Source organism: Vicugna pacos, unplaced genomic scaffold (genome assembly GCF_048564905.1).
Source record: "Vicugna pacos unplaced genomic scaffold, VicPac4 scaffold_211, whole genome shotgun sequence".
NCBI classification, from domain to species: domain Eukaryota; kingdom Metazoa; phylum Chordata; class Mammalia; order Artiodactyla; family Camelidae; genus Vicugna; species Vicugna pacos.
The window spans coordinates 80,317-101,295 of NW_027328890.1; the positions used below are offsets into that span (position 1 = coordinate 80,317).

Genomic DNA, 20,979 nt, shown 5'->3' on the forward strand with positions numbered 1-20,979 from the left:
AACGAATAAAAAAAGTTAATAATAGAAGAAAACATGATCCTAAATATTACAGGTGTAAATATAAATTAGAGAGCAAAAACACTATGCAAAAGAGTAGTAAAACACCAGATTTTGTTTTATGTTTTCTTTTTAAGGTAAGCAAAATCAAAAAACCTCTAGCCAGGTGCACCAAGAAGAAAAGAGAGATGCTCCAAAGAAATAAAATAAGAAATAAAAAGAGAAATAATAATTGTTACCTCAGATATACAAAAAAAAGGATCATTTTGTCAACACATACATGCCAATAACCTGGACAACTTAGAAGAAATAGGCAAATGTCTAGAAAGAGACAGAGATAAGGAGAAACAAATAATTTGAACAAACTAATTACTAGAAGAAAGTTAGAATCTTCATTTAAAAAAATCGTTAAACATTAGTGCAGATATAAACAGCTGTCGTGGAGTACTGTACAAACATACAAAACAGGACTTATACTGTTCAAACTATTCAAACATAGTGAAGATGTGGGAAACTCCCAAATTAATTCAATGAAGACTTCATCAATGTGATAGCAAAGCCAACAAAGTACAGGCAAAGAGAATTTCAAGCCAATATATTTGATTGATTTAGTTGCAAAAGTTCTACCAAATATCATTAGCAAACTGCATGCAACAATAGCTAAAATGAATCATGCACTATGATCAACTTGGATTTATTGCAGGGTCACAAGAGAGGTTCAACATACACAAATCAGTTTGATACACCAAATTAACAAAAGAAAAAGTGAAAATGATGTGGTCACCCCAATAAATCCATAAAAAGCATTTCAAAAAATTCAAAATTTATTCATTAAAACAACAACAACAGCAACAACAACAACAGCAACAACAACAACAACAACAGCAACAACAACAACAGAAACCTCTTACAAAAGTAGGATTCAGGAAATAAATCTCAACATAACTAAAGTCATTAATTACAGACCCACAGAAAATATAATATGTAAAAGTGAAAAACTGAAAGCCAAAATAAGAAATAAGACAAGGATGCCCACTCTCAAGATTTCTATTAAACACAGTATGGGATGCCCTAGCAACAACAATTGGAATAGAAAAAAAATGTATTCAAATTGGATTGAATGTAGTACAACAGTCATTATTTTAGATGACATAATAATCTATATAGAGAACTCTAAAGATTCTCCACATCAGAACAACTAAAACTAATAAAGACATTTACCAATGTTGCATGATTCATGATTAATATAAAATACTGTCACATTTCTTTAACAATGAAATATTCCATAATTTAAAAAACCATATGAAATCAGATGAAAAATGAAAAACCTATTAAAAATCAAGATAAAAATCATTAGGACACTGATAAAGAAAATTGAAGATGATGCAAGAAATGGAAAGAAATCTCAAGGTCCTAGCTTAGAGGAAATAATATTGCTATAATATACATACTACAAAAATGTCTACAGATATAAAGTGATTCAGATCGAAATACATGATATTTTCCATAGAAATAAAAACAGTCCTAAGATTTGTAAGGAACTGCAAGAGAACCAGAACTGCAAAAGGAACAATGTGGGAAAAGAACAAAGTTGGAAGCATAACCCATAACCCTCCCAGATCTCAGACAATATTACAAAAATACAGTAATCAAAACAGCACAATACTGGAAAACAAACATCTATATCACTGGAACGGAACACAGAGGTAGAAATAAAACATCACACCCATGGTCAACTAAACAATGACAAAGGAAACAAAAATATACAATGCCTAAAAGACAGTTTTCAGCAAGTGATGTTGAGGCAATTAGACAGCTACATGTAAATCAATGAAATTTGAACACTCCCTCATACAGTACAAAAATAAACTCAAAATGATTTAATTATCTGAATCTAACACATGACACAATAAATCTCCTGTAAACTAACATAAGGAAAACAATAGATAAATTGTACTGAGATTTTCTTATTTCACTCTCCCAAGCTGAAAACAATAAAAGCAAAATAATCAAATTAGTCTGAATTAAAATTAAAAGCTTATACACAGCAAAATAAACAGAATGAAAACATGAAATTCCAAATGGGAGAAAACATTTGGAAAAAATGCAATCAACAAGAGGCTAATTTCTAAAATACACACATCGTTTATAAAACTCCATTTCAAAAATCTACAAACAACCCAGCCAGAAAATGAGCAGAAGACAATTCTCCAAAGAAGACACACAGATGACCAACAGGAACATAAAAACATGCTCATATTGCTAATCATTATACAAAGGCAAGACAAAAATAAAATAATGTTTTACCTCACACTAGTGAGAAGGGTTGTCATCAAAATGTCTACAAATAATAAAGACTGTGGAGGTTGTAGAGAATAAGGGACTCTCCAACGCTGTTGGTGGGAATGAAAATTAGTGCAACCACTTTGGAAACAGTACGGAAGTTCCTTTTAATAATAAAAATAGACCTATCTTATGACACAGTAATCCCACTCCTGGGCATATAAAACATAAAACCTGAAAACAACGAATCCTAGGGTAAAACAAAAGAAGTACACTTGACTTAATTTGATTTTTCATATGTCTCCTCTGGCAGGGGAAGCAGAAGCAAAATTAACAAAAGATGATTGTATCAGTCTAAACAGATTTACACTGCAGAAGAAATGATCAATAAAATGAACAGTCAACCAAGACAATGGGAGAAAATATATGCAAGTGATATTTTCCTATCAAGTGTTAATATCCAAAATATATGGCAAACTCATACACCACAACAAAATAAAGACCAAACAATTCAATTAAAAAAAGTCCATAGGTACTGAATAGATAGATCTGAATCAATTTTCTGTAGAAAACATACAGTTTGCTAAATGACACATGAAAATATGTTCAGAGTTATAAATTATTAGGAAAGTCATAAACCAAAAATGAGACAACACCTCACACTTGTCAGAAGGCTCTCAACAAAAGGAAAAGAAATAGATATTGGTGAGATTGTGGAGAAAAGGGAACACCATGGAAACTGTTGATAGGAATGCAAAGTATTGATTCCATAACATATAAACATCAAATATTCTTCATCCAGTTTTCTGTCAAGGGATGTTTGGTTCGTAGGCCCCTGTCTGAAGGCTCTAGAAAATAAGCCCATGGGCTGAACTAATAAACAAGCTGTGAGGAGTGTTACATATCCAGGCTGGAAAAGAAATGGCCTATTCAATGTATCCTGTATGGTTGGCTGGATAGCCTATGCTGGATAAGATACTCATAGGAGGACAACGTAAGACAGGCAGAGCCGGCTGGATAAGAGATGGCCTACTTAATGAAGTTCTGTGATGAACTTTAAAACAATCCTTGATCATTTAACATCCTATGCTTACTGCAGGAGCATGGGGACATAAATAGCTTACGATTATTAACATTGTTATAACTTAGATGATATGTGAGGCATTGTGCATGATGTATATAAACCCTTTTCCTAAGAATCAATAAACAGAGAACTGCTTCGCTTATCTCCACACAGTGTTTGTGTGTATATTATATCGTGCCTCTGACAGGTTTAATTTAATTTGTTGGGAGTAACTTAAAAAGATGTTGCATTATATACAATACTCTTTCTGCCCCTATTGAGATGATTATGTGAGTTTTATTTCTCATTCTATTAGTGTGGCATGTCATCTTTATTGATTTGAATATTTTGAAGTTTCCTTAAACCCAGGGATAAATCCCTTTACTCATGTATGTGTATGATACATTAAAAGTTTTATTGAATCCATTTTGCTTGTGTTTTCTTGAGAATTTTGGCTTATATGTTCATGAGGGTTATATTATATATATTGCATATAATGTCCTTTCTAGCATTTTATGCAAATATAGCTGGCATCATAAATCTAGTTTGGAAACTTTCACCCCATCAAATTCTTGGAAGATTTGGGGAAGAATTGGTGAAAAATTGTCTTCAAATATATGACAGAATATACCGGTAAAGACTTTTTGTAAATATTTTCTGGTTTCAGAGGTTTGGATTACTGATTTGCTCATACACAGTTTTGCTATATTTAACTTTCTAATTACTTCTTGATTCAGTATTGGAAGACATATTTCTGGGAATTTGTCTTTTGTTCTAGGTCATTCAAATTGTTATCTAGTGGTCATTTTTTATGATGCTATGCATCTCTACAACATCAGTGTTAATATCTTCTCTTCTATTTCAAATTTTATTTGTCTTTATTTTCTTAGCCAACCTAAACTTTTGTCCAGTTTATGTTTAAAAGAATCACACTTAGGTATATTTTTTGTTATCTTTTCAATTATTTCTCTTGTTATTTGCCTTACTCTCATTCATTCAATTTTCTTCTTCATTCTTTCTGTTTTCTCCTAGGTTCTTGATGTGTAAAGTTAAGTAGCGTGAATCTTTGTATTACATTCATTATTAAATATTATTTATTTATTTATTTATTTAATTTGTCTATTTATTTACTTATTTATTTTCTTATTTACTTATATATTCATTTATTTATCATTGAACTACTTCCATTTACAACGTGTCAATCTGTGGTGCATAACACAGTGACCCACTTCATGCATATGTTTGCATGCCTATTAAATTTAACTTCACGATATTTAACATACTGCCCTGTGTCATACAATAGACATTTTGAAAATATTTATTTTTATATATAGTGGATAACATTTATAAATCTACAGCTCCCAAATATATCCTATCCTTGACCATTTCGGCAGTTACCATAAGATTATTATGTAGATCTGCAAGTGTGTTTCATAGTTGTAGATGAAATCATAGTGTTCTCATCCAAATTTTTTTTTTAGGTTTCTCCATGTGTCATGCCATGTATAATTTTTCTTTCTCTTTCTGGCTTACTTCAATTGGAATGACACATTTTGGGAGATATATTTTGCTGCAAATGTCATTGTTTTATCAATTTTTATGGCAGAATATTATTCCATTTTGTAAATAAGGCATAAATTCTGTATACTGTCATCTGTTGATGGACATTTAGGGTGCTTCCATGTCATGGCTTTTGTATATAGCACTGCTAAGAACATTTGTGTGCAGGTGACATTTTGAATTAGGGTCCTCTTTTATATATACCCAGGAGTTGGATTGCTGGATAAGTTAAATATACTTTTATTCTTTTGAGGAATACCCATCCTGGTTTCCACAATGACTTCAACAAACTACATTCCTACCAACAGTGTAAGAGGGTTCCATTTCATCATAGCTTCCCCAGCATTTATTGTTTTTGGACTTTTTATTGACGGCCATTGTGACTAATGTGAGGTGATAATTCATTATAGTTTTGAATTGCCCTTCTCTGATAATGAGAGTTAGCAATTTTTTTTTCATATTTCTATGTGGCATTTGTATGTCTCTAATGGATAATGTATTGTTTAGGGCTTCTGTGCATTTTCAGATTGGGTTTCTTTTGTTTTGTATTATTATTAGGTTGTATGAACTCTATATTTTGGAAATTTAGCCTTTGTCAGTTGCATCATTTCTAAATATTTTCCTTAATCCTGTAGTTAGTCATTTTGCTTTGTTTATGGTTCCCTTTGCTGTGCAAAAGCTTATAAGTTTAATTAGGTCCAATTTTAATAATTTTGCTCTTACATCCATTACTTGGGTAGACTGTACTAGGAGATCATTGCTGAGATTTATCTCAGAGTGTTTTGCCTATGTTTTCTTCTTGGAGATTTACTCTGTCTTGCCTTACATTTAAGTATTCAAGCCATTTTGAGTTTATTCTTGTGTATGGAGCGAAGGAGTGTTCTAACTCCATTGCCCTGCTTGCTGCTATCCTGTTTTCCCAACACCAGTTGGTGAAGAGATGGTCTTTTCTCAGTCATATTCTTGGCTACTCTGTCAAAGATTAATTGAACATAGGCCTGTAGATTTATTCCTAGTCTCTCAATTCTGTTGCATTGGCCATATGTCTGTTTCTGTACCAATATCATGTCGTTTTCATTATTGTAGGTCTGCAATAGTGTATGGAGACCAGGAGGGTTATTCCTCCAGCCTCTTTCTTTGTCTTCAATATTGTTTGGAAAATTATAGATCTTTAGTGTATCTATATAATTCTTATGATCATTTGTTTCAGTCCTAAAAAGAAATGTTTTGAATAATTTGATAGGAAATCACATTAAGCCTGGGGATTGCCTTGGGCAGTATGGCCATTTTAACAATATTATTTCTTCCATTACAAGACCATTGGTTATCTTTTCAATTCTTAAAATCCTTTTTGATTTCCTGAAACAATGATTTCCTGTTCTCCATGTATAAGTCATTCACCTACTTGGTCAGAGTTATTTTTAAGCATTTTATAGTTTTGGGTGCAGTTATAAAAGGGGTTGTTTCTATACTTTTTTTTTCCTGTTGATTCAATGGTAGTGTAATGAAATCTAATTGGTTTTTGTACATTACACTGGCTACCTTGCCCAATTCCTTTTTTACCCTAAGTATTTTTTGTGAAGCTTTTACAGTTTTCTATATATAGTGTCATATCTGCATATCATGACAGTTTTAACTCTTCTTTTACAGTCTGAATCATTTTATTTATTTTTCTTGCTTGATCGTTGTGGCTAGGAATTCCAAGACTATATTGAAATTGTGAGAATGTGCATCCTTGTATTGTCTCAGGTTTTTGTGGAAAGGGTTCCAGTTTTTCACCATTGAGTATTTGCTGGCTAAATATTTGTCATAAATAGCTTTCATTATGTTGAGATATGGTCCTTCTATGCCCACTGTGATAAGAACTTTTATCACAAATAGGTGTTAAATTTTATCAAATGCTTTTTCTGCATCTACTGAGATGATCATATCATTTTTGTCTTCTCTTTTGTTGATATGGTGTATCACAATTGTTTGATTGATTTGCAAATGGTAAACCATCCTTGTGTTCCTGGGATGAACCTAAAGTGTAAATGGTGCATGATCTTTTTTTACATGCTGTTGGATTCTGTTTATTAATAATTTCTTAAGGACATTTACATCTATGTTTATCAATGATATTGGCCTATAGTTTTCTTTTTGGGGTAGTGTCTTTTTCTGCTTTTGGTATCAGTTTGATATTGGCCTATGGTGTCAGTTTGGGAGTACTCTCTCCATATCAATCTTTTGGAAGAGTTTGAGGAGGACTGGTATGGATTTTTCTTTGTATGTTTGATCAAATTCCCCAGTGAAGGTAATTGGGTCTGGATTTTGTTTGCAGAGAATTTTATTTTATTGATATTTCTATTCGATTTCTGGTGATCTGTCTGTTCAAATGGTTAATTTCTTCTTGATGCAATATTGGTGGGCTGAATGTTTCCAAAAACTTCTCCATTTCTTCCTGGTTGCCCAGTTTGTTTACATACAGTTGCTCATGGTAATCCCTTATGATATTTTGCAAATTTGTTGTACTCTTTGTATTTTCTCCATTTTCATTTCTTATATTATTTGTGTTCTCTCTCTTTTCTTGTTGGTGAGCCTGTACAGAGATTTGTCAATTTTGTTTACTATTTTAAAAAATAATTAGATTATATTTTTTCTATTTTTTAATCTCTATTCCAAATCTTCCTTCCATGGTCTTTATTTTTTACATCATTCTGTTGACTTTTGGTTTTGTTTGCTCTTCTTTTCTTGATTAGTTTACATAGAACGTTAGATTATTTATTTGAAATTGTTCTTCTTCTTTGACGAAGGCCTTTTCACTATGAACTTCCCTCTTAAGCCTGCTTTAAGTTTTCCATAGAATTTGTGCTGTGTTTTGTCATATTTCTCAAGATATTTTGTAATTTCTTCTTTTACTTCATCAACTCTCCCCCTTGTTTTAGTACCATGTTTTTTATCCTGGATGGTGTCATTTTTTCTCCCTGTTTTTCTGTTTCATGGTATTATACTCAGAAAAGATGCTTGAAATATTTTTTATCTTCTTAAATTTGTTGAGGCTTTTTCAGAGCCTGAGTTCATAATCTTTCCTAGAAGATGTTCCATGTGCACAGAAAAGAGTGCATATTCTGTTTTGGGGAGAATTACTGTTTTAAAAATATCAACCATCTCCAATTATTTTATAATGTCTTTTAGTATCTTTGTTCCCTTATTAATTTTCTGTGTGAAAGACCAGTCCAGTGATGTAATGGGGAGTTATAGTCTCCAACTCTGATTGTGTTCCCAGGGATTTCTGTCTTTTTATCTATTTGTATTTGCTTTATATATTTAGGGGCTACTATATTGAGTGCATATACATTAATGAGTATAATACCCCCATTTTGCATTGTTCCTTTAATCATTATATCATGTCCTTGTTTATCTTTCTCTATGGCCTTTCTTGTAAAGTCTCTATTGTGTGAAGTCAGTACTGCTAGTCCTGCATTCTTCATATGTACATTTGAATGGAATATATTTTTCCATCTTCTGACATAAATTTGATGTGTGTTCCTCTCGCAAAAGTGGTTCTCTTGTATTTGTCATAATGTAGGGTCTTGTTATATTATCCCATCTGACAATATATATCTTTTGATTGAAGTACTAAATCCATTAACATTTGCGATAATTATTAATAGACTAGTGTTTATTTCCATTTTTAACTTCATTTTCCAGTTGATTGGTATTTCCTTTTTGTTCATTTCTTTTTCTTTTTGTGGCTTGATAAGTATTCTTTTATAATCTTGGTTTCTTTTTGCTTTGTGAATTCATTGTAAGCTTTTGACTTATTATTACATTGTTTTATATTTATATTGACCTATGATATTTCTGTTTATTTTAACTGATAAGAATATAACTCAAACCCATCCTGCAGAGAAGAGAAACAAGAAGAAAACACTCTGTATTTTCATGTTTCAGTCAGTGACGCATAAAATTTTGACGTCCTGTTTTACAACATCATATTTATTCTGTTGTAAGTCATTGTAGCTATTTCCTTTCTAATTATACCTTTCTCTTTTCTATAGCTTCCTGCTTGTTTTTTATTTAGAGTAGATCTTTCATTATTTCTTTTTCTCTTGCTTAATTCTTTTAGTATTTGCTTGTGTGGAAGCTATTTATCTCGCCTTCTACACTAAAAGGTAGCCTTGCTTGATAAAGTATCTTAGATTACAGCTATTTTCATTCAGGACTTTGAATATGACTTGCCACTGCCTTCTGCCTGTTGTATTTGTGCAGGAAATGTATTTACAAATACAATGTATTTAATTATATATATGTAAAGAAAACCTACAAATAAGTTAACAAATAAGGAGAAAACCTATACATTAAAAAACAGAAAATATTGATGAATGAAATTAAAACTGGTCCAAAGAAATGAAAAAAATCTCTTGTGTTAATAATGTGAAACAATGTGGTTGCAACAACCCTACTACCCAAAGCAATCTACATTTAGTGTGATTCATGTCAAAATACCCATGATATTTTTCCATTTAATAGAACAAATAATTTCAAAATTTATATGTAACCACAAAGATCATGAGTTGCCAAAATAATCTTCAAAAAGTGTATTAAATATAATGGTGTAAAGTTCTCTGACGTTAAATAGTCCTACAAAGCTTTAGTATTTAAAACAACATGATACTGGCTCAAAAACAGACACCAATGAATTGAAGAGAATAGAGCAACCAAATATAATCCCTCACACCTATGATCTTTTAACCCATGATAAAGGAAGCAAGAGTATAAAATGAAGAAAAGACATTCTCCTCAATAATTAGTGCTGGGAGATTGAACATGTAAAAGATAGATTAGAATATTTCCTCACAATGTATACAATCCATGAGCACAGAATATCTTTGTATTTATTTTGTTTGCTTTTATTTCTTGCACCTGTAATTTATACATCTATGCTTAGATCTTTTATTTCACTTATCAAATTTATTCGTATTTTAATATTTTTGGTATTAATTTACACACAATTGTTTCCCAAATTTCTCTTTCTGATAATGTGTTTTTAGTATACATAAATGCAACGGATATTTGTATATTGATTTTGTATTCTGCAAGTTTACTAAGTTTGTTCATTATTTCTAACAGTCACTGGAGGAGTATATGGAGTTTTCTATCTATGCATAATTATGTCATCTGTAAAAATTTTACTGCATTTTTACAAGTTGGATGCCTTTTATAATTTTTCTTGACTACTTGTTCTGGCTAGGACATCTAGTACTGTAATTTAGGACTTCTGAAAATGAGCTACTTCTTCTTATTACTGGGTCAGATGAAAACATTACTGTATGTTAATATTGAACTTGATGTTAGTCATGGGTTTCCCATATATGGCTTTTATTATGTTTAGTTACATTCAATCTAGAGCAAATTTGTTAAGAATATTTTTATAAAAAAAGGTAATATCCAATCTGTGAATAATTTTCCTACATATTTTCAGATTGTTATTTTTGAATTCTTTGTTTTCTAATGGACGGTATCACATATATTCATTTACATATGTTAAGTAATATTTATGAATGAGGACTAAACCCAACTTAACTATAATTTCTAATACTTATAACGTGCAATAAATTCAGGTTGCTATTATTTATTTAGAATGGAATTTACAGATACTGAAGGAAAATTTTACATTGTAGCTTGAGGGTACATTTATTTATTTAAAAATTTTATCTCCCATTTTGAATTTGGCTTATGTTTAACGGAATTTATTTCTAAATAAGTATATAAGTATTGGTAGAACTGGATTTACTACAGTTTACTGATACAGAACATAGCTATTATTACAATTAGTTCACAAGACACTTGCCTTAAAATGCCGTATTATACTTACAATGACAAATGTTTCAGGACTGAGAAATATGTTGCTTCCTAAAATGCATTACCTGGTCTTTTCCACCCCAACCCACATACACTGTTATTTCTTTGTTTTTTGATTGTTTGTTTCCCCCTTAATGGAGGCACATTTATTGAACCCAGGATATTGTGCATAAGAGTATTAATCAACATCATTTTGGAACACATAACAGAAGCCCCAAGGGTATGTATTATATAGATGACAAGAAAATTTATTAGTTCTATGCACTGAGAAACCTCTGAGTGAAAGAATGGCAAAAACAAACATTTGTAAATATACAATAAGATTGTCTCTCTTGTAATTTTAAAGTAGTATATTAAATTACATTTGTTTTACTTATAGCACTGAATTACAATTTAAAACAAAAATGCCACCCTTTGGGATTTCTTAAATTTTAATGATTATTTTAATCTAATTTTATTTCATAAATATTTATCATTTATTTATAAACATAAAAAATAAACATATTTATTCTTCACATGTTTTGAATATAGAGATACATATTGTAAAGTACACAGATAAATAACTACTTCCATTTCCAAATCAAACTAAGTTTCACTTTAATTACAAATGATGATGAAATCATTATACCATTTCTTTACAGTTTTTACACAAATTTCACTTTAAATTCCAAAACTTTAAAATTACTATAGATATTTTGTGCATTATTTATACTCTGTTCACCAATCTGGTATAAATTTGTGTACAAAAGGATGGAGATTGGTTTTATTTCATAGACCCCAAAATTAAATTATTTAAAAAGATTTTGTGGGAATAAGATTTGCAGATAACACTATAAACATAAGCATCCTATATGTTTCATTTTAACTGGATGAATGAGAAGTAAACAGTGGCTGAATGTTACTCTTGGGTTGGTAGGAGATCAGTCGCTTTGTGATGTGACAGCTACTCAGGTTGAGAACCATTGTGATGGCCTAGCAGTTTATCTGTGCAAGACTGCCAAAGCTGCATTTGTAGCTGCAGTGCTCAAAATCATGCTGATTAGAAAAGTAGCTGTGGAAAAATTTATTTGAGATGGCACATGTTTCTTCAGAAATTCAAGATGTGTCTCGTAAAGATGAACAAACTGGTTCAGGAAACCCCGGTAGATCTCTATTGTGTGATCAAACATTCTCTGGGGACTTGGACTTGAGGTCTATGATTGAGGAAAATATTTTCCAGACTTTCTCTGAAGAATCCATGATAAAAAGACCATGTTACACACATTGTGTCTCTGAACCAGATGAAGATAATAATTTTCGTTCTCTGACATTTCCCAGAATACTCTGGAAAATGACTGGGAGTGACCAATTTAAATCCATCTGTTGGGATGATAATGGAACCTCTGTAGTGATTGATGAAGATGTCTTTAAGAAGGAAGTTTTGGAAAGAAAGTCCCCTTTCACTATATTTGAAACTGGAAGTATGAAAAGTTTAGTTAGAGAGCTTAAGCTTTATGGGTTTAGTAAACAGTGGCAGAATTTTCAAAGATCTGCTTGTCTAGCTGACATTCTGGCAGAAGAAAAATTAGTCTCTGTTTTAAGCAAGATATTCAGAAATATTAGTTACGACTTGGTAACTTATATATAAAAGTTTATTTTGTACATCAATCTATGGTAATATAAATGTAAAGCTAGATTTTGAAAATTGTATAGAACTACTAAGACTAAAATCCTTTAGTTTTTCAAAAAAATGAGGACAGTGCCTTAAGTAGTCAAGATTATGAGAAACTTTGCTTGCAACTATGAATCACACCAGAAATCTAAATAAAGGTATTAAAGTTGCTTTAAAAATTGGAATTCACCGTTGCTGCAAATGTTAACTTCTTAAATTTGATGACTACAAAATTTAAATTTGTATTTTCCAAATAAGGAACTTCAAAATATCATCAGCATTGTTTATATTTTGATGATATTTTCTATGCACAGTAAACGTGAAATCTGAGGTTTTATTAGTTAGGCTTATTTTAGTCTTGTATTTTGGTTTAAAATATTACTAAAATTTTTCTCCTTTGGTTGTAGCTGCAATTCTATCATTATCCAAATTTTAAACGAGTCTGTCCCCAGCTTTTAGTGAGAATAAAAAGAAGAGTTGGGATTAAAAATGCCTCTCTGGTATCTTCATTGGATGAAGATTTCAAAAAGAAGCACTTTAAATCAGGTGGTAATGTGGATAATCTTAATTCTGGTTTTGTGGCTGACACTAGTGGAGAAAGTCCATTTTTATCTCCTGCAAATTTAAATATGAATCTAATAAGTAAGCCCCCTACTAGCCAAATTATTGGTGATACAAATACCCCGATCAGAGGTGATTTTTCTCCTCCATCATCAATATCAGTTAGACCACGAGTGCAAATTGCAGTGGATCAACGTGCTATTTTAAGTCAGTTTACCACTGTCCACGGGCACTCTCAAAGCAGCTTCAATGAAGCAAATGACACTGTTGTGAACTTCATTACAACTACAACTTCTAATTCTCAATACAGCATCTTGTCTCCCATACAGAGCAATTGTTATGGACTGATGTTGGAGCCTTCTACTTTTCCAAATAGATATCACAACAAATCTGCCAGTGAAGGTCGTTTTTCTAAACTTCAACCAGGGAGCAACCCACGGTTTCCAGTGCCAGGGATAGCTGATACATCAACTACCTCTCTTTCAAAGCCAACTCATCAACCATCTTCAGTTTATCAACGTCATCCTAATTAAAACTGATCTACCAGAGGACTACCAGATTATGCAAGATAACAAAGATTAAAATTGATGTTGTCAAATGTCCACAAATATCTGCAAATTTCTTATTTGAACAATAAACATAGATTTGTACCTGTATTTTCCTTATTTGTTTTAAATGGAGTTAAAATTTAAATGTGAGACTAAGTAACCATTTAAGAAAAAAAAATATTTCATTGATTTGATCATTTGATGGAACAATATGTAAGTAAATTTAAATAATTTCTTGTAAGGAAGAAGAGAAAATGGAAGAATTTGGAAAAAAACTAACACATGGAGAGAGACAAATGTACTAAATGGTTTCTGGTTCATCCTTGAAAGTATTAATAGTGTTAAGTTAGGATAGGTTGGAACAGAAGGTAAATGTAGGACAAGCCCAGGGATCATGGTCTCTATTGTGTCACTCCTGGAACCATAAAGTTCACATAATGTAGTCTCAGATGGCATATTAAGCATGTGGTAGAATTTAAGAAGCAATTCTATCTATGGTCTTCTTTGTGCTGTTCTCAAAACATTCCAATTGGTGGTTTCATTTCCTGAACTAAAGAGTCTACAGTATACTAACAAGTCAATAATTTATGTTGCTTTTACGTTCCAGCTAAAGACAAGCTTATGTCCTCAGGTTGGCACTTAATGCCTATACATCTCTAAGCCCAGAAACTCAACTTAGTTTAGTCATTCCTTAATAAATCTGGTATCTGACTTCCTTGGAATATCTTTATGTTTCACAGTATCTGGAGATATATCCAGGCAAATGCTTGTCAACAATGTAAGCTCCAACCTTACCACTTTTGTTCCAGCTCATCCATGGACTTTAGGTATCCTCCTTTTACCTTCTTAGACTTTCCCAGTCTCAGCATGAAACCACCTCCTCCAGATGTTTTCTGTCTATCCCCCTTTCATTGTCTAACTTGGATACCAGCACTGTAAGCACAGCACATGCCACAGGATGCAATTTAATATTTAGTGAATGAAAGATACATGTTGACTTTAAGGAAAATCTACTTTCCTGAAACAACAAATCTCTCATGCTTTTCAAACTATTTCGTTATGGTGTTTACTCTTCCCCACAAACTAGCTCTTTTCATAGCCCAAGGACTAGTCACTCAAAACAGTAAGTGGAAGTAGGTAAAGTAGACAAAGTATTATTTTCTTCTTAATTCATGCCTCGAGAGGCATAAAGTATTCCATTTTCATTTGCTGGATTTCTTCCTATCTCTTCATCACACACCCACCCAAAATAGCTGATTCTCTTCCCCATACCAATAACTATACTGCCTTCTAATTAATTTACTTCTTAGAATCAGAGCTTTGTCCAGAAGAGACAGTGCCATTTCAAACTTTTAATGTAGATTTATACACCCCACATAATTTGTGCCCCTTCTAACCTTAACACAGGAAGTATCTAAGAGGTACTAGAACCTTGGTTGTGGTGGTCGTATTCAGTAACGAAATTGCAATCTAATATGTGTGGAATAGTAGGAGGTGAGGGTGGTGGAATTAAAATTTGTCCAACTGCAAGATTACCAAATTTCTGCAGATATTAGGAAATATAATATATTCCTGGAAGACTTTGAGTATTTCCCATTTATTTAAAATAAAAGGTGAAGCATTTTCAGAATGTGAAATGCCCTGAAAGTCTGGAAAAATTGTAGGCAAGGTCAGGGTGTCTAAGGCTTCTGGTCATAATCATGCAGCCAGTGTCAGCTGATAAGACTGGAATGGTAAAATTGAGTCCTGAAAATGTGTCACCAGTTGTGAAGAAAGTATTTGATTATCTGGAGAATGGGCAAATGGTCCAGGGTAAGCTCTTGGAACATCCCACCAATATGACCTTTATCAAGAGAAGAAAGAGACCACTTGCAGTAGGAGATCTGTGTATTGACAGCAGTGGTTTTTCCTACAACAGAAACATCATGCTTTTAAGTTTGTCAGCTCAAATCTGATGGTGGCTATGTTTTTGCTTACATTAGCAGTCTGGGGTTCAGATGGGCTGGTTCAGCAGCTAGTTTCCAGCTCTCTTATCAGACAGTGGGTCTTACCGTAATCATCTTAACAAGGTTCTATACTTACAAGCCAAAAGCTACAGTTTACTTTCAAAATTCAAAATCCTAAAGAAGAATATTGTTTGTTTGTCCATCTGTAGTTTTCTCCCTGGTAAAATCTAGACCATTGGCAAAAGTACAAAAGTTGGCTGGTGCTTTGAAAACTATTCTCTGTGCACTGCCCACTGAATTCTTCCCAGTAAATACTACAAATCTGTCTATCACTGTGTGTGTGTGAAGATGGATTGTTAAGTTTGTCTTAGCTGAGTCATCAGTGAAATATTCCTCTGCATTTGGCAGAATATCTGTGTATTAAGAGTTTCATTGAGCCACCAGATTTTCTACCGATCAGGGAGAGGTAGATTATATTTCTTCCAGTATACTAATTGTTAACTGTTCATTGAATCCCGAGCTGAAGCTGGGGCCAAGCCTCTGAACCCTTGAATTGGACTGAGGCAGGTACATTCTTCAGTCCACAGAGCCCAGAACAGGATTGTGTCTCCTTTTTAATTTAAGCTTACATCTAAGTTATTTTTCTTTTAATTCTCATTGTTGTCACAACTTATTTTGGCTTTGAACACCCGTTGACTAATTTATAGAGACTGAACCACTGACTTATTCCTGTTCACCTAGAAATTGCAATAATCTTTCTTTCCTTGGACTACATGGAGTAGAGTTTGCATTGTCATCATTTTGAAAGCAGTCCTCAGTCCTAATAATGCAGAACATTTACAGTTCTTTGCCCAGCTCTTGAGCGAGAATATTTGTTGTGGGTCTCAATGATTATCCTCACATTCTCTAATGCAACCATGAGAAAACACCACATTGTTATCCAAAATCAAGTCTTTGTCAGTATTGACTTCCCATTGCAAAACAGTTAAGAATTGTAGGGGTTCTGAGATTTTCCCATGCTGAGATTTTTAGCAACCTAGCATGTTCCTTTCTTACTGATGCTGTTATGGAGATGAGACCATCGGTCAGAGACAGTGAACTTTATCACTCAGCCGAAGAGCATCCATTTCCTAATCTCAGATGAATACACAGAGTGAAATTTTGATGCCTACAGAAGCAGTGGGCTGTTAACATGAACAATGTTTAAGGCATGGTAAAACTAATTATATTAGTATCTTTATGTATTATTTATTAGAATCACATATTTATTAGTATCTTTACCTAGAATAAGTATATCATAACTCAAATTTACTTGCTGCAGAAACAATCATGAGAAATATCATGGGAAAAATGAATATTGTCTTTCCATTTTTCCTTCTGCATCTATTGAGATATAAATGGCATAGAACATTGTGTAAGTTTAGGTGTCCAGGATATTGGCTTGATTAACAAGTATCTTGAAACAAATATCATAGCAACATTAGGGAGAATTCATTATCTCATTTAGATTCAATATTAAAGAAATACGATTTGCCTTTTGGTTGTGATATAAAACCTTATTGTCTACTTCCTTAACAACATTCATATATAACATAAAGCAGTATTTATTGTAATTTTCATATTACTACGGGGCATCCCTTGAACACGTTTATTTTATGGCTGGAGGTTTATAGCATTTGAGTGCATTAATCAAATTCTCCTTTCCCAACCCCTGCCCCTGTTAACTACAAATCTAATTTCTTTCTAAAAGTATGTTTCTTTACGAAGTGAACATTAATTTATAAACTGTGTTAGTATCTCTTAAACATCAAACTCTTTGCAACTTTTAGTACACTTCAAACTGATAACCAGAATATATCTAGATATGATATGTTGCTATTTAAAGATATTTCGTAGTTATTTACTATTCCCCATACAGCACATTTCTTGACCCTGACTCATTTAATTTGCAACTGGAAAATTTTCTCTCTTAATTTTCATGAAATATTTCTTTTTCCTCACCCCATTTCCCCCATTCTTGTGAACAACCTGTTTCTTTGTATATCTATATCTCCTTTGCTGCTGTGTTATTTTCATTTGTTTTAAATTACAAATATGAGTAAAATCATATATCATATGTCATTCTATTTCTGAATTATTTCACTTAACATATTACCCTTTTGGTCTACAAATTTGTTGCAAATGAAAAAATTATTCTTTTTATAGCTGAGTAATAACCCATTGGAATTTTATCTGTGTGTGTGCATATATATATACATATATATTTATATATACATGTAAATATAGATTAATCAATAAAATCAAAGATAAAAATATAGCTGTGTAGATATATATATTATAAACACACATTATCTTTATCCATCATCTATTGATGAGCAATTAATTTGCTTCTATATCCTGTCTATTGTATATAATGCTGCAGGGAATATATGTTTGAATTTATCTTTTCTGGTTAGTGTTTTTATTTTCTTGGAATAAGTATCCAGATATGGAAATGTTGGATTATATTTCATTTTTAATTTTTCGAGAAAACTGCATACTGTTTTCCACAGTGGCAGCACAAATTTACATTCACTCCAGCAGTGCATCAGGTTTGTTTTTCTTACATACTCACCAACACTTATATTTGTTATCTTTTTGATTATATTCTTTCTGACAGGGCTGACATAAACTCTCATTGTGTTTTGGACTTGCATTCTTCTGATGATTAGTGATGTTGACCGGTTTCATATGCCTGTTGGTTACCTTTTCCCCACTGTATATTCATTTTTTGTAATGGTCTAAATGACCATAACTGTCTGATTTCATTTTTAGGCATTCTTTGTGTGCCATTATTTCCTTTGTTCTGTGCCACTACCAAATTCTTTTTATTACTGTAGCTTTGTATTATAGTTTTAAATCAGGGAAAGTGATACATCCTCTTTGTTGTTTATAAAATAAATTTGTATTTATGGTTTGTTTTTTTCTTTTGTTATTTGTTTTAGTGATTTCAACAATTTTGTGTTTACATGTAAATTTTAGAATTATTTATTGTAAATTATGAAAATGCCCTTGGTATTTTGATAGGCACTGAATTTAATTAGTGTATTTTCTTTGCTAATACTGTCATTGAAACAATATTATTACCTCATCAATGAACACAATATATACTTTCATCTGTTTGCATTATCTTCAATTTCTTTTATAAATATTTCATAGTTTTCTGTGTACAGTTCTTTTACCTCCTTGATTGGATATATTTCCAGGTTTATTTTTTTGTAATGCAACTCTAAGTGAGACAGTTCCCTCACTTTCTCTATCTGTTAGCTTGTTGTTAGTGTGCAGAAATGCAAGATTTCTGTATGTTAATTTTACAATATGAAATTTTATCAAATGCATTGATAAGCCCTAGTAGTTTTGAGGTGCCATCATAAGGATTTCTGTTTAAAGTATGTCATCTGCAATCAGATACTTTTATTCCTATTCTAAATTAGCCATATTTTATTTACATTTATTTTGGATAACTATGGCTAGAATTTCCAATACTATTCAGAATAAAAGTTGAAAGAGTGTGCATTCTTGTCTTTTTCCTGTCCATAAAGGAGATGATTTCAGCTTTTAATCAGTGAGTGTCATGTTAGCTGAGTTCTTGTAATATATGATCTTATCTGTGTTGAGGTATGTTTCCTCATGCCCAATTTGAGGAGAAACTTACTCATAAATAGATACTGAATATTTCAAAATATTTTATGACTCTTTTGAAGTGAGCATATTATTTTTTTCTTCAATTTGTTAGTGTGGTGTATCATATTAATTAATTTGTGGGTAATGAATCGCTTTTGCATCCCTTGAATAAAATGGACTAATCATACTGTATAATCCTTTTACTGTATTTTTTTCATTGCTAACATTTTAGTGATGATTTTTACACCTATGCTTATCAGTAGTATATAACCTGTAATTTTTTGAGGTATTTGTTCCAGTTTTAATAGTAGTGTGATACAGAAAGTTGGGGTAGGAAGCCTTCCTTCCTCTGCAAATTTTTGGAATTCTCTGAGAAGTATAGGTGATAGCTCTTCTCTAATTGTTTGTCAGAATTCACCTGTGAAGCTGTCTAGGCCTGGAATTTTGTTTCTTGGAAGATTTTGTTTAATAACTTATTCAAATTCATTAGTGATAATCTGTTCATATTTTCTCTTTCTCATTCCATCCTGGAGATTATGTCTTTTTAAGAAATTGTCCATTTCTTCTTGGGTTTCCATTTTATTGACATATAATTTGTTGTATCTTCTTATAATGTTTTGTATTTCTTTGATATAAACTGTAACTTCCATTTATTTATGAGCTTATTTATCTGTATTCTGGTTTTACTCATGAGTCTGGTTAAATTTTATCAATTTTATCTATCTTTCAATAGCCATTATTTAGTATGATTGAATGGTTCTATTTTTAATCTTTTTATTCATGTATCTTATGATCTTTCAGCTGTCTTTCCTTCTACTAACAAGTTTGTTTCATATTTTGCTACATCATCTGTTTATACGATTATGTTATAAGAGAGAGATATTTCTTATTTGAATAAGTGGGATTATTTTGCTATATTCATCCCTATTAATACTGCTTTTGCTATACCCCATGGACTTTGTTTTTGTTGTCATTTTCTTTATATATATTTCCTTTGATTTATACAGCAATCCATTGGTTGTTTAATATTGTATGATTTATAATCTAAATTTTAGTATTTTTCTTTTGTTTTTTCCTATAGAAAATTTCTATTCTCCCAGAATCCATATGTTTCTTCACAAAACAAGGAGAAAAATAATAATATTCAAAATCAGAAGACACAAATTTCCTAAAATTATTTTTGAAAAATGAACAAAGCTGTGGGTATTACCCTCCCTGACTTTAGAACATATTACAAAGCTACAGTATTCAAAACATCAAAATTTATCACTAAAAGACACACATAGATCAATGGAACAATATAAAAAGTCCAGAAATAAACCCACACACATATGGTCAATTAGTCCACAATGAAGGAGGCAAGAGTATACAATGGAAAATTAGCAATCCCTTCAACAAGTAGTTCTGGGAAAACAGGACAGTACATGTAAAAAGAAGATGTATGAGCATTTCCTTCCATAGAATACAAAAAAAATGGATTAATTTCCTTAATGTAAAACCTGAAACTATACAATTTCTGACCAAGAACATGAGGAGAACTGACTTTGAGATAAATCATAGCAATATTTATTTTTGATATGTCTCCTAATTAAAAAAAGGAAAATTAATAATAGTTTTAAGTTTACTAAGGAAAAATTAGATTTTCTACGTGATACAGGGATTCTAATTCTTGTATAAGTGTGAAGTGCAAAACCGTTTTCAGAGCAAAGGAAACCTTCTACAAGAAATATGACAACACATAGAATAGAAGGAAAAACTTCAGACAATGAGACCAAGATGGTGTTAATAGCCATAATATATATGTAGCATATTAGACCCAATATTTTAAAACACATGCCCCATCTTAAAAACACTTTAAGGGTC

At 31.8% G+C, this 20,979-nt stretch overlaps 1 long non-coding RNA gene across 1 annotated transcript in view; it reads left to right on the forward strand.

Moving 5' to 3' along the window:
• LOC140695453 (uncharacterized) overlaps nucleotides 1-13,615 on the forward strand; it is a 36,458-nt gene extending 22,843 nt beyond the window's left edge. The window contains exon 4 of the long non-coding RNA XR_012071138.1: nucleotides 13,289-13,615. This is a non-coding gene — a long non-coding RNA (uncharacterized lncRNA). The remainder of the gene's footprint in view (nucleotides 1-13,288) is intronic.
• The last annotated feature ends 7,364 nt before the right edge of the window (nucleotides 13,616-20,979 follow it).